At 38.7% G+C, this 12,504-nt stretch overlaps 1 long non-coding RNA gene across 7 annotated transcripts in view; it reads left to right on the top strand.

Moving 5' to 3' along the window:
• LOC125276940 overlaps nt 1-12,504 on the top strand; it is a 342,031-nt gene that overhangs the window by 304,349 nt on the left and 25,178 nt on the right. For 6 of the 7 annotated variants that reach the window (XR_007186778.1, XR_007186781.1, XR_007186780.1 and 3 more), the window contains 2 exons: nt 4,672-4,840; nt 6,081-6,246. This is a non-coding gene — a long non-coding RNA (uncharacterized LOC125276940). The remainder of the gene's footprint in view (nt 1-4,671; nt 4,841-6,080; nt 6,247-12,504) is intronic. The other variant, XR_007186779.1, reaches the window with a different exon arrangement.

Raw genomic sequence — 12,504 nt, 5'->3', positions numbered from 1 at the left:
TTACAGCCCAAAAAAGCACATTGATCCATCATAAAAGTAATCCATACAACTCCAGAGGGTTAATAAAGACCTTCTGAAGTGAAGCAATGGGCTTTGTAAGAAAAATATCCATATTTACAACTTTATAAACCAGAATCACTGGCTTCCGTATGTGAGTCGATTCCAGCAGAAGAGTGAACTTTGAGCTGGTGCATGATGTATTGACGAACGCGGAAGTGCAGAGGGTAGAGCAAAACAAAACAAAACACAGGTCATGAATTAGAAGTCTAAAACAAGATTTCTTAAAGAGAAATGTCTTGAGTTTGTTTCCCAGCCCTATTTGTTTGAACCGCGAGAGGCGTCTACTCTCACCTAAGCTTACATTATTTCTACATCCTATGTCATACACCAGAACTGGATTCTCTCGTGAACACGCGGACGGATGTTACTGGAAGGTAGTGACTATTATAGTCTATAAAGTTATAAATATGGATATGTTTCTTATGCATCATTTCGCTTCAGAAGACCTTTATTAACCCCTGGATTACTTATGATGGATGGGCTTCAAAATATCAGTTACTATTCACTTACTATTGTTTTTATATACATATATAAAACTCTGATTGTGTTTGACTGAAAGAAGAAAGTCATATACACCTAGGATGGCTTGAGGGTGAGTAAATTTAGATGTCCATTAATGTTGTGTAGCCATCCAAAAAGAATGATCCTGGGTCAAAAGCGCATTTTCTCCATGTTTCATAATTTCCTCACAGGGTCTATGACCACACATGACCTCTGTGTGATGCCCGGCTGTTTCTGTATTGGAGAAATGAACAGATAAATAACCCTGACCTTAATGATGACAAGGTTAGGCTGGGGTTGAATCATGTGAAAGGCCTCAGCACCAGTCACAAGGCAGATCAGAATGCCACAGCCTCGCCCCGGGGCGACCTCTGCATCTCTGAGCCTCTTTTCAAAATGAGAACATCTCAGTGCTATTTTCTCTTTTCCTGTCATGCCTTTCAGTTGACCTTTGACCTACTTGATAGAGCGCTTTAGGGTGACAGGAGAAGCACTTGTGTAACCGGCCTTCAAACATCACATTCCTGTTTATCGCTATTCCCCGATTGTATATTTGAAGCCAGCTCTGAATTAGATCAGCCTGCTATATTATTTGAATTTTTTAAGCATCTGCAATCCGCCCGTGAAAAATTCCTGCTGGAGTTATGGTATGTGTGTTGTGATCATTTCATGCTGAGGTCCCTTGTTGTAAAGAAACTGCGTATGGTGAATGCCTGAGCCACTGACCGTCTCTAATGGTTTGTTTGTGTTTATTGTTGTGGAAGTGAGAGGAGCCACTGGGTGATACATGCAAGAGGAGGTTAAATGTTCAGCCACTGGAACTGTGCATTAATTAGTGCACCCAGGTGCCACATCACACTGTGACTCACTCTTCCTCTCCCGCACCAACACGTGACTGACCAGAGACTATATCAACTCACCTTACTGGCCCTCTCATCATGTCTTCTCTATCCTTCCCTCATTCACCAAAGTTCACTGTACTTTTAACCAGCAGTTCCTTTTTTTCCCAGTAAACACTGCTAATAGGGATTAGAAGTGAAAAGGGGAGACAATTACATTTTAAAGCGTCCGTGTGAAGACAACCCTGGGAAGAGACATGAGGATTTGGGGAGAAAAATTAAATCAGGAGAACAGACTACAAATGTAGTTTGTATATGTTGTCTTTTTTTCAAACTGTTACAGCGGAATACAAAAGGGGGAAAAAGAAAATAATTAGGAGGAAAAGAAAGAGCTTTTGCCATAGATATTCTTATCATAGCATGTCACATGGGGCTACCCAGGGTGACATCACCGAAACTGAATGTCCAATAAAATGTCACGTGGCTGGTCAGGACAAAACTCTTCATAAAAGATTCAGCCCTGATAAAACATCTACTATTAAATAATAGCAATACACTACGGTTTAAAAGTTTGTTTTGTTTTAAAGAAATTAACACTTTTATTCAGCAGTTAAATTGGTCAAAAGTCACATTAAAGCCATTTATAATGTTACAAAAGAATTCTAATCTAAATAAATGCTGTTCTTTTGACCTTTCTATTCATCAAAAAACCTGAAAAAAAAAAGTCACAGTTTCTACAAAAATTTTAAGCAACACGGCATTGATAATAAGAAATGTTTCTTGAACACCAAAACAGCAGATTAGAAATTGCCATACACAAATAAAATACATTTTAAAATATAACTGAATTGTAATAATATTTCACACTATTTTTGTTTTTATGTATTTTAGTTAAAAAATAAAAATTATTGGTGACCATAGTAAGAGACTTATTACAAAAACATTAAAAAAAATTCTTCTGACCCCACACTTTTATTGTACAGTATGCTTAATGTATTAAGTCAGAATATAGAGCAATTATTAATTAATAATACAATTATTTAATATATAAAAGATGTTAATGGAGAAATATGCTTTTTAGTACCATGTAGCATGGCATCTATGACCACCAAAATGTCCTGAAACTTGTCAGGGTAATGACTGGTCAGGACAAAACTATCATTTAGAGCTTTTTACTTTGTGTCAGGTCTGGTTAGGACGGTGTGTTGGGTACAGGTGCGAGAGATGTATACAGAGAGAAAATTGTGTCTCTTTAAAGCATCTAGAGGGAAGAAGAAAGAGCAGTAAGGAACAGAAGGTGGGAGGGAAAATTTTAGGAATCTGTCTGTTTCTCTCTGCAAAGGAAGAGATGGAAGAGAGCAGAATCCTCTCAGATCAAAGAGGTACAGAGACAATTCAGTGATTTTAACTCTCTACATATTCAAACAACCTTAACAGCATCCTCCTGACTCCTCCTTCCCAACCGCACATGCTCACTTTCCTCTACGTTATAAATTCCAGCAGAAAAGGCCACTTATTCTGTCATAAATCTCCTCTTGCCTCTTTCAAATTACAATGATGTATTTGCAAAACGACCATGCCAAGTGCAGAAAAAAGGCAGGAGCAGGAAAGAAAAAAACTCCCCATCTTTTTTATGAGTCAACATGGCGCATATACAGTGGGTGGTTTGTATCTGCATACACTTTTTTTTTTTTTTTTGCAGACATGGGGACAGTGTGCACCCGCAACAATGGCACTGACAGCTTCCGCACCCTGATCTCATCTGTTCCAGCCTGTGCACTCCACAGAAACTATTTAACTTTCATTAAACCGTGTTTGATATCACCTCAGAGAAGAGATGCAAGCTGCGCAAATGCTCATCTGCTCCCCTTCATTCGATTCAATTCTTTTTTCTTTCTCCCAGACTGTCCCTTTCTCGTAGTCCTTGTCTTGTATTATCCTTCTCATTCCTTCGTTTCACACTCTTTCGCTCAACTGCTCATCTAAACCCCCTCTTCCCTCTGTCAGGCCTGTTCTGACTGACTAAATGGCAGACCTTTGAAGCTGTGGTTAGATTTCTTCATGCCTTTGTACTTGTTTCATAGTGTTGAAACAGTGATTCATGTACAGCTCACACAGCCTCCATTAATTTCATGTAATGTAGCTTTTATCTTGCTCGCTGGGACAACTATCTCCAGCACTGTCTCTCGGGTCAGCATATTGCTCACAGACTATTGCTTTCTCTCTCTGTTACTCTCTTCCTTCTTGTTTTTATTCTTCACTTCTTTCTCAGAGCTGGCCTGTGGGTTTGTGGGACCTCAGGCCAGAACATGGAAAAAATGGCAATAACATAATAACATCCATAGAACCTTTACAACATAATGAGTGTTTTTTTGTTTGTTCGTTTTTTAAGAGAAAGCATAAAAATAACCACACTGTACAAACTGTACTGTAAAAAGCTATTTCTATCATATCAGACGCTGACAACACATTTTGTTGGTGGAAACTAATGTAGTTGATTCAGTTACATTAAAACAAATACATTTAGATCTTTTAGGTTTCTGTGTTTTTTTTAGGTTACATGACAAAAATAAAATGACATAAAAATAGCAAATGTGTTTACACACATACACTACTGTTCATACATTTGGGGTTATAACATTTTAAAATGTTTTAAATAAATCTCGTTAAATAAATGCTCATCAAGGCTGCATTTATTTGATCAAAAATACAGGGGGGAAAAAACATAAAAATTGTGAAATATTATTATTTTGATGGCAAAACCGAATTTTCAGCAGTCATTACTCCAGTCTTCAGTGTCACATTCGAGAAATATTTTATCTTCTTATCAATGTTGAAAAAATTAATGCTGCTTTATATTTTTGTTGAAACTGATACATTTTTTTTCATGAATGTTTGATGAATAGAAAGTTGAAAAGAACATCATTTATTTTCAATAGAAATATTTAGTAACATTATAAATGTGTTTACTGTCACTATTGATCAATTTAATGCATCCTTACTGAATAAAAGCATTAGTTTGTTTAAAAAAAAAACGATTTACTTTTGAACAGTTCTGTATATATTTCACTTGTAGGAAAGACTATCCGTGTTCTGCTTCTCTATCTTTCTGTCTTTCTCAGTTTCTTCTCTTTCCCTTCATAGGCATATTTCTATTAGAGATAGCAGCAACTTCAAACCTCAGCTGGAAAAGATGGGGAATGTGGTGGAGGTGTTGGATGTAGCCTCAGGGTGATTCTTTCTCATTTCTTTATTTCCGTCCTTTGCACAGTTCTCCGGAGCAGGGCGACACAGATCCACTGATTGCTGGAGTTTGGATCAGAGCACAGGAAGAAGTCGAGCTAAGCAGTCACGAGCAGAGAACATTCAGCTCCTCTATCATCCGCCAAACACTTGACCCACAGTAACTCCGCTTTGACAGAGCATCACAGCTTTTCTATGTAAGACAGAGCCTAGTTTCGGGAAAATGTGATTATGAAAGACATCCAGTCGTAGATGTCCTCTCTCTCTTTTCCAGCTTTGTTCAAGAAGGCTGACAGAAGCCCGCTCCTGGTTACGTTTTGCGAACTGTCACTCTCCCCTAAAATAACACCCCTGCACAGAGGCTTGGAAATGCCAAGGTTCAAGTTTACAATTTAAAAGTTTAAATGCAGAACCACGGGTCACCGTGGGCCACAGTAAAGGTCAATGCCATGACGACAGCTGTGGATATTGTTCATTCAGCCCCTCGAGTTACACATTCTATCTTTATCTCTCCTCTTTCTCTGTCTAATTTCTGCCGTATCCGAACTGGAAGTCTATTAATCTGGTCAAAAAAATAATAATTTCATACCGCATCAAAACCCTAAGCAGGTCTTTGCAATTTTTTCAAATGAATATTATGTTATTTGCAGAGAAAGCTATGCATGAGGGTGTTTCTAATTCTCTGTGTTCTTACGAGAAGCTGGGCCGTAATTATGGAATAGGCAATTCGGCGTGATAATCCCACTGTGCGATCTTCTGAGTGAGCATAGCAGGAGATAGAAAGACACCTGTGTCCCAGCAGGGACTGGACCTCCTCTTCTCTCCCGTCCTCTCTTCCGAAATGACATGAAAACATCAGAATAAATCTGTTTCGTACAAATATATAATGATTAACTATCAGCGCCTCCGCTCTCCTGAGCCAAAGAGGCCTTAAAAAGCGAAACATATTGGCTGTGCTCAGTGCCAAGGCGCATCCCTCTCCCCCTTCTCCCCCTTCCGGGCCTCTGACGCGGGCTCGCTGGTAGTGCTCTTTCCCTGCAGGGGGCCCCGGAGCCGGGCTTGTCCTGACACCGCAAACATATGTAAGGACACCTGAGCTACGGCCTCCAGCCTCCCGCCACCAAGGGTTAATTTTCCACCCAGCCGTGCGGCAGCCAGACTTGGCCAAGTTTCCTGTCGCCCACAGTGCACCACAAGCTGTGTTTGGGAGCCAGCAAACAACATTAATCCTGCCCCTATGACGGATCGCATATGCAAAATGTCCGCCACCCTACGCGTTCACACAGCTAGGCAGGTACGGGGACAGGAAGAAAAGACGATGTAGTTGGACAGAGAGGAAGAGAGATTACGGGATCAGAGGAGGAGGAGGGAGACTGGAGACTGTACTTCATCACGCCACTGGAAGTTTCAATCTTCCTTTTGTCTTTAACATTTCAGGTGCCGATGTGTGCGATGCCAGGAAAGGTCAGGAGATGATTTACTGAACATTTATGGAGGCTTTATCTTCAGTCCTTGTCACCAAGTCGGGCAATGCTTCATAGAGGGTCACCAAACAGACGTGGAAAAAGAGAGAGCATGACAACGCTACAACCGCAATGACACAGTAAGAAAACAAGAATGCACTCTTTCATTAGCAAAGCACCGCTGAGAATAAACACTCTCATTTTTTTCTCCTCATCCCATTCCCTCTATCTCTGAAAGGGGGAGTAGAGTTCTGGTATAGGCGTTTCTCAACAGGGTTTCCTCTTTTGTGTGTCCATTATGAAACCTCAGCATGATAGCCATGTTCATGAGTCCGGAACTGTTACACAGAATTGAACAATGTCGTCTAAAGTGCAACTTTAGAAGTGAAGTGACACTCTTCCTAACTTTCTTCTTCTTTTGTGTCCTGTACAGTAAGCAGCAGTGGTTTGCGATGGAAAAAGGCAAATTTCCTTCTGTAAGGTTTAGAGAATTTTAGGGTGTGTTTACATGACAACGATGTACTAAAAACTGAAGCGTTTCCTTTGCTTTTTTTGCATACAGATGACAACATTGTCAAAGTGATCCCCGTTCACAAGACTCCATGATGTCAAATGACTAAAAACGCTGTGTTAAGCATGCCGGGCCAGTAGTTGGCGATGTCACGTTGTAAAGAAACATTACATGCCTATGGACTGAACACGTAATACACATGTGCATGACATCACAGTTTTCACAAATTTGCGTTTTTGTTGTTTACATTGAGACAATAACTGTCAAAAACTTGCACTTTGAGCCCTGATTTCAAAAGCTTGTGTTTTCAGGCTGCTATTAACATGTAAATGAATGGCTAAAATGCATAAAAAGTTTTCCTTTTTTTGTAAATGCCCCCTTAGTCCAAATTAATTTGAATATGTATATTCATATCTTCTATAATGTTTAATTCGACTATCTATCTATCTGTCTGTCTGTCTGTCATTTTATATGCATGTTATAAGTATATATTTTTATTATAATATTATATAAATATTGTATGGCTAAATATTAATATTATTGATATTAATATTTAATGAATATTAATGTTAAAGGGTTAGTTCACCCAAAAATGAAAATTCTGTCATTTATTACTAAGATACTAAGATTCTGTCATTTAATACTAAGATATTTTTGTTGAAATCCGATGGCTCAGTGAGGCCTGCATAGCCAGCAGTGACATTTCCTCTCTCAAGATCCATTAATGTACTAAAAACATATTTAAATCAGTTCATGTGAGTACAGTGGTTCAATATTGATATTATAAAGCGACGAGAATATTTTTGGTGCACCAAAAAAACAAAATAACGACTTATTTAGTGATGGCCGATTTCAAAACACTGCTTCATGAAGCTTCAGAACGTTATGAATCTTTTGTGTCGAATCAACCAACCGCCAAACTGCTGAAATCACGTGACTTTGGCGCTCCGAACCCGCTAATTCATAACACTCTGAAGCTTCCTGAAGCAGTGTTTTGAAATCAGCCATCACTAAATATGTCGTTATTTTGGGTTTTTTTTGGTGCACCAAAAATATTCTCGTCACTTTATAATATTAATATTGAACCACTGTACTCACATGAACTGATTTAAATATGTTTTTAGTACATTAATGGATCTTGAGAGAGGAAATGTCATTGCTGGCTATGCAGGTCTCACAGTCATCGGATTTCAACAAAAATATCTTAATTTGTGTTCCGAAGATTAACGAAGGTCTTACGGGTGTGGAACGGCATGAGGGTGAGTAATAAATGACAGAATTTTCATTTTTGGGTGAACTAACCCTTCAATAGTCAAGTACAATTATGAGTACTACAATAAGGCAGTAAAACACATTATCCGTGTTGCATTTATTTTGTTAATAATAAGTTACGTCTTTAATTTCATTTTGTGTTTTGTCATTTCAAGTTTATTTTGATTCAGACATAACGAAAATTATTTAATTGTTAGAGTGGTTGAGTTGTTTTCTTTGTAACTAGTCTGTCCACTTCCACCAGTTTGACCCATTCAGTTCGATTTAAGGAACAACATTATCATATTGACAGTAAATGGCCAGTCATAGAGCAATGTAGGCACTACCTCCACTCAATGTGACTTTTTGTTTGTATATTGCCATTCCTCCTCACTTTTACGCCTTGCTTCAGGATCTTGAGAACACAATGAGCTCAAAATATGTAAAAGAGATGCAGCCACTGGTGTTATTGTTGAACAGTGTCACCACAGATAATGCTTCAAAATCCCATGATCATTTGATCTCATATTTCAATGTATTTCTTCATTATTATTATTTTTTCTCTTTTGCATTCTCAGAAAAAGCCTTGCTTGTTAGCAGTTAACAGTCTATAGTTCTTTAAGAATGAAGGACGCTGGACCGACAGACTTCTCTCCTCAGGACTTTGTGCCTTTCTCTCAGTGTCTCAATTGTCCAACTCAGCATGCTTCATCATCTCGCCTTAGCCGAACACCGCCCAGACCCAGCACGTCTTCTCCGCATTCTTCTTTTCTTTCTTTCAACTCACTCCAGAAAACGAGTGTCAGAACACTTGATTTTTCTTTGGCCCGCATTATTCTTGTTAGATGATGTCCTTGTGTTGTTCAAACCGTCCTCATTACAGCTGTGATGCAAACCTTGATTGAGTTAAAGTTGTTTTTATCTATAGTGTAAATAATTTTCCGTTTGCTAAGTCATATTCATCAGGTGACTCTTAATTCAAGGGCTTATTCAAAACTTGTTTTCTTGTCTTCCTGTTGAATTGACATCACAAGGTCTTGCTAATGACAGCCTGTCATTGTGGTGGAATTGAATTTCTTTCTTTAATACAGTCTAAAGATTACATATTTTAATTTAAGGGGAATCACAGAACCTTGGATGATCGGGTAGAATAATTCTGTTTAAGTACCATGCCTCTTTCGCGCAATCAATATAAGCCAGAGGCATGTAAAATATCATTACGTGTACTTTGCATTTATTTGATTGTTTAGTATTATGCACACTATGTAGGTTGCTAGGTCTAAGGTCACCAGAATCACAAAGTGAGTTTCCTTTCTTTTGTGTGATGTTTCGCAGCATGGTCAAAAGGCAAAGTTCATAACATTTAGACTCATGGTCCCAAAAGCTCTTCAGAATTTCCACAGGCCCATCCCAGAAGAGCCAGAAAAAGTATAACTACTGAAAACAGCATTATTTCAGAAACAACCAAGGGTGACAAGAGGTTTTCATTGCAGATTAAAAATCAATGATCTTTTCAGCTTGTGCCGGCAAGGGTTAGCGCTGCAGAGAAAGAAACGGCTTTCACAACAACCATTTGATTAACCTGGATGATTTTATGTGCTGATAGCGTCCACGGTGAGCAAATCATTATTAGATCTCATTTTCTGCACGGAGAAAACCAGTGAAGCTTAGCTCCACGCCGTGCCCTGTGCATTGAATTTCTGTCTTTGACTTAAATAGGAATAAAGATGAGAGGAGAAACGGTGCGAAAACTCCGCGTAGATGTGGCGAGCCGGAGAGAATGGGCTCTCTATATGTGCGGTGCCATAGGAGGGCAGTGCCCGCTGCGCCCTCGGTGTCCGTGTTTGTGTGTACGCAGTAGAGACAAAGGCATAAACCTCCTGCAGCAGAGGTGCTGTGAGTAATGGATCCAGAATACGCAATACCAACACACTCATCACTCCTCATCCTCCGCAGCCAAGGTCACAGAAAACCTCTACATTACCTCTACATCTCACTCCTTCTCCGTCTTGCGCTTTCGCTCTCGCTCCCTCCGTCAGGGTGGCCGCGTCGCCCTCTCACCCCGCCGAGAGCGAGCGGGCAAGCGAGTGAATGTGTCTCAGGGTTGCTGCTGCGAGCACTTGATCTGAGAAGCAGAATGGATGGGAGTGTATTGTCAGACTGTCATTCAGCCGGTCTGCAGCAGCAGTAAGCCTTCACAAAATATTAAACTGCTTTCACCACATAAAAGCCGTCCTCTCATACTGCTGACATATGGCTTGAAAAGCCGCCTCTGGTTTGTTTTGGAGAGGTGGAAATTGAACACAACGGCTATTTGAAGTGGGTCGAGACGCTCTTTCTGAAGCTGAATATACCAATGACAGTATAGAGAGAAGAAAGCAAAAGCCTTGCTATTACAACCTGTGAGGTTTTGAAAGTTACCAACGGAGGTGCGAGGGGAAGGGGATCGAGCTGAGACTTGTATGTGTGTCAAGTGGTGTAAAACCTCAAACATCGACCACTAGCTCTCGCCAAAATAGCAAAGCATGGGTCTCCATTCACACCTGGTGTTAGAATCCACTTTGGGATCCAATCACAAGTGGTATCTGGTAGTCACTTCTGAGTGAATGCTTCACCTGAATTTTTTTCTCCACATGATGATGTGTTATGCTTTGTGCATTTATTTATTCCATTTAAAATGTCAAAATCTTTCTGATGGTTAATTTCTTTTAAAGTCACACATAACCATTGATTTAGGAGAGTGGATGATTGACAGTGAGTATCGGGACAGATTAGTGTTGACACTATACATGTATTTTCGTCTACCTCTGAATCAGTGCTGTTTTAGTGTTATTTACTATTATACCATCTATTAATATTTTGAATAAGCTTTTGTTTATATATTTTCAGTTTTCATTTTCATTTTAGTTTGTTTTAGCCATTCTGTGTGCTTTGAATATATATATATATATATATATATATATATATATATATATATATAATTTTTTTTTTTTTTTTTTTTTTTTTTATAGTTCTATTTAGCTTAAATGTATTTTTATTTCTGTCTTATTCATTTTTGTACTTTATATGAAACTTATTTTCTGTCTTAGCCTACTTTTTTTTTTTTTTTTTTTTGGTTGGTTGGTTTTCGTAATTTTTTCATCTAATATTTATATTATTTTATTTCAGCTTTGTTTAAATAAAGAAAACAATTTTGATTTTGATTTTTTTTTTTTTTTTTTTTCATTTTTTAATAGTTCTTCATTTTTAGGATACATTCACAAACTGATTGGTCGGATTTTATGACGTATTGCCTATTTTGAGACAGAACTTACTGAACATCCAAAACAATGCTGTGTGCTGAGATAAATGCATTTGTTGTGTGTGTGTAGCCTGCATATGATGGTATTTTGGCCAGCTGTGAACTCGTGAGGGCAAACTCGCGACTATGACGAGAAAAACCGATATACGTGAGCATTCTGTCCTTTTTAGGGTCTCATCTTCCTGTTTTTTGGTTCGTTTACATGTCTTTGGTCCGTGTTGCGTTATCATTCGAACCGCACCAGAGTTCGTTTGGAAGCGGACCGAGACCCATCTTTTCAGCGGTCTTGGTCCGCTTGTTTGGTGCGCACCAGGGTTCAGATGGCTGCATTCACACATGTTCAAATGAACCATATAAAAGAGCAATCGCACCAGGGTTCGTTTTAATCGAACCAAACATGACAAGTGTGAACACACCCTTAGAGTGTTTTCACACCTGTAGATCAATTGCATTGTTCCGAAACAGGGACTACATTTGTTACAATGTTGCATTTTCTTCTTGGTTCAGTTTGCTTTCACAAGGCAATATTTCAAAGCATACCAAAATGTGTATATGCAAATCACATGCGTGTACAACTGTCCCCTTATTGGTCAGAGTTTTCTCAGTGTCATCCATTAAAGGTGCCCAAGAATTCTTTTTCACAAGATGTAATATAAGTCTAAGGTGTCTCCTGAATGTGTCTGTAAAGTTTCAGCTCAAAATACCCCACAGATTTTTTTAAATTAATTTTTTTAACTGCCTATTTTGGGGCATCATTAACTATACACTGATTTTTTTAGCACGCTGCCCCTTTAAATCGCGTGCTCCCTGCCACACGAGCTCTCGACTATATTACAGCGCATTTACAAAGTTCACACAGCTAATATAACCCTCAAATGGATCTTTACAAGATGTTCGTCATGCATGCTGTGTGCATACATCGAATCATGTGAGTAAAGTATTTATTTTGATGTTTACATTTGATTCTCTGTGAGTTTGAGGCTATGCTCTGTGGCTAACGGCTAATGCTACACTGTTGGAGAGATTTATAAAGAATGAAGTTGTGTTTATGAATTATACAGACTGCAAGTGTTTAAAAATGAAAATAGCGGCGGCTTTTGTCTCCGTGAATACAGTAAGAAACGATGGTAACTTTAACCACATTTAACAGTACATTAGCAACATGCTAACAAAAAATTTTGAAAGACAAATATCACTAAAAATATCATGTTATCATGGATCATGTCAGTTATTATTGCTCCATCTGCCATTTTTCGCTGTTGTTCTTGCTTGCTTACCTTGTCTGTGCACAGATCCAGACGTTAATACTGCCTTTCCTAGTCTAATGCGTCGAAC

Source organism: Megalobrama amblycephala, linkage group LG10 (genome assembly GCF_018812025.1).
Source record: "Megalobrama amblycephala isolate DHTTF-2021 linkage group LG10, ASM1881202v1, whole genome shotgun sequence".
NCBI classification, from domain to species: domain Eukaryota; kingdom Metazoa; phylum Chordata; class Actinopteri; order Cypriniformes; family Xenocyprididae; genus Megalobrama; species Megalobrama amblycephala.
This window is presented reverse-complemented; position numbering and strand designations above follow the sequence as displayed.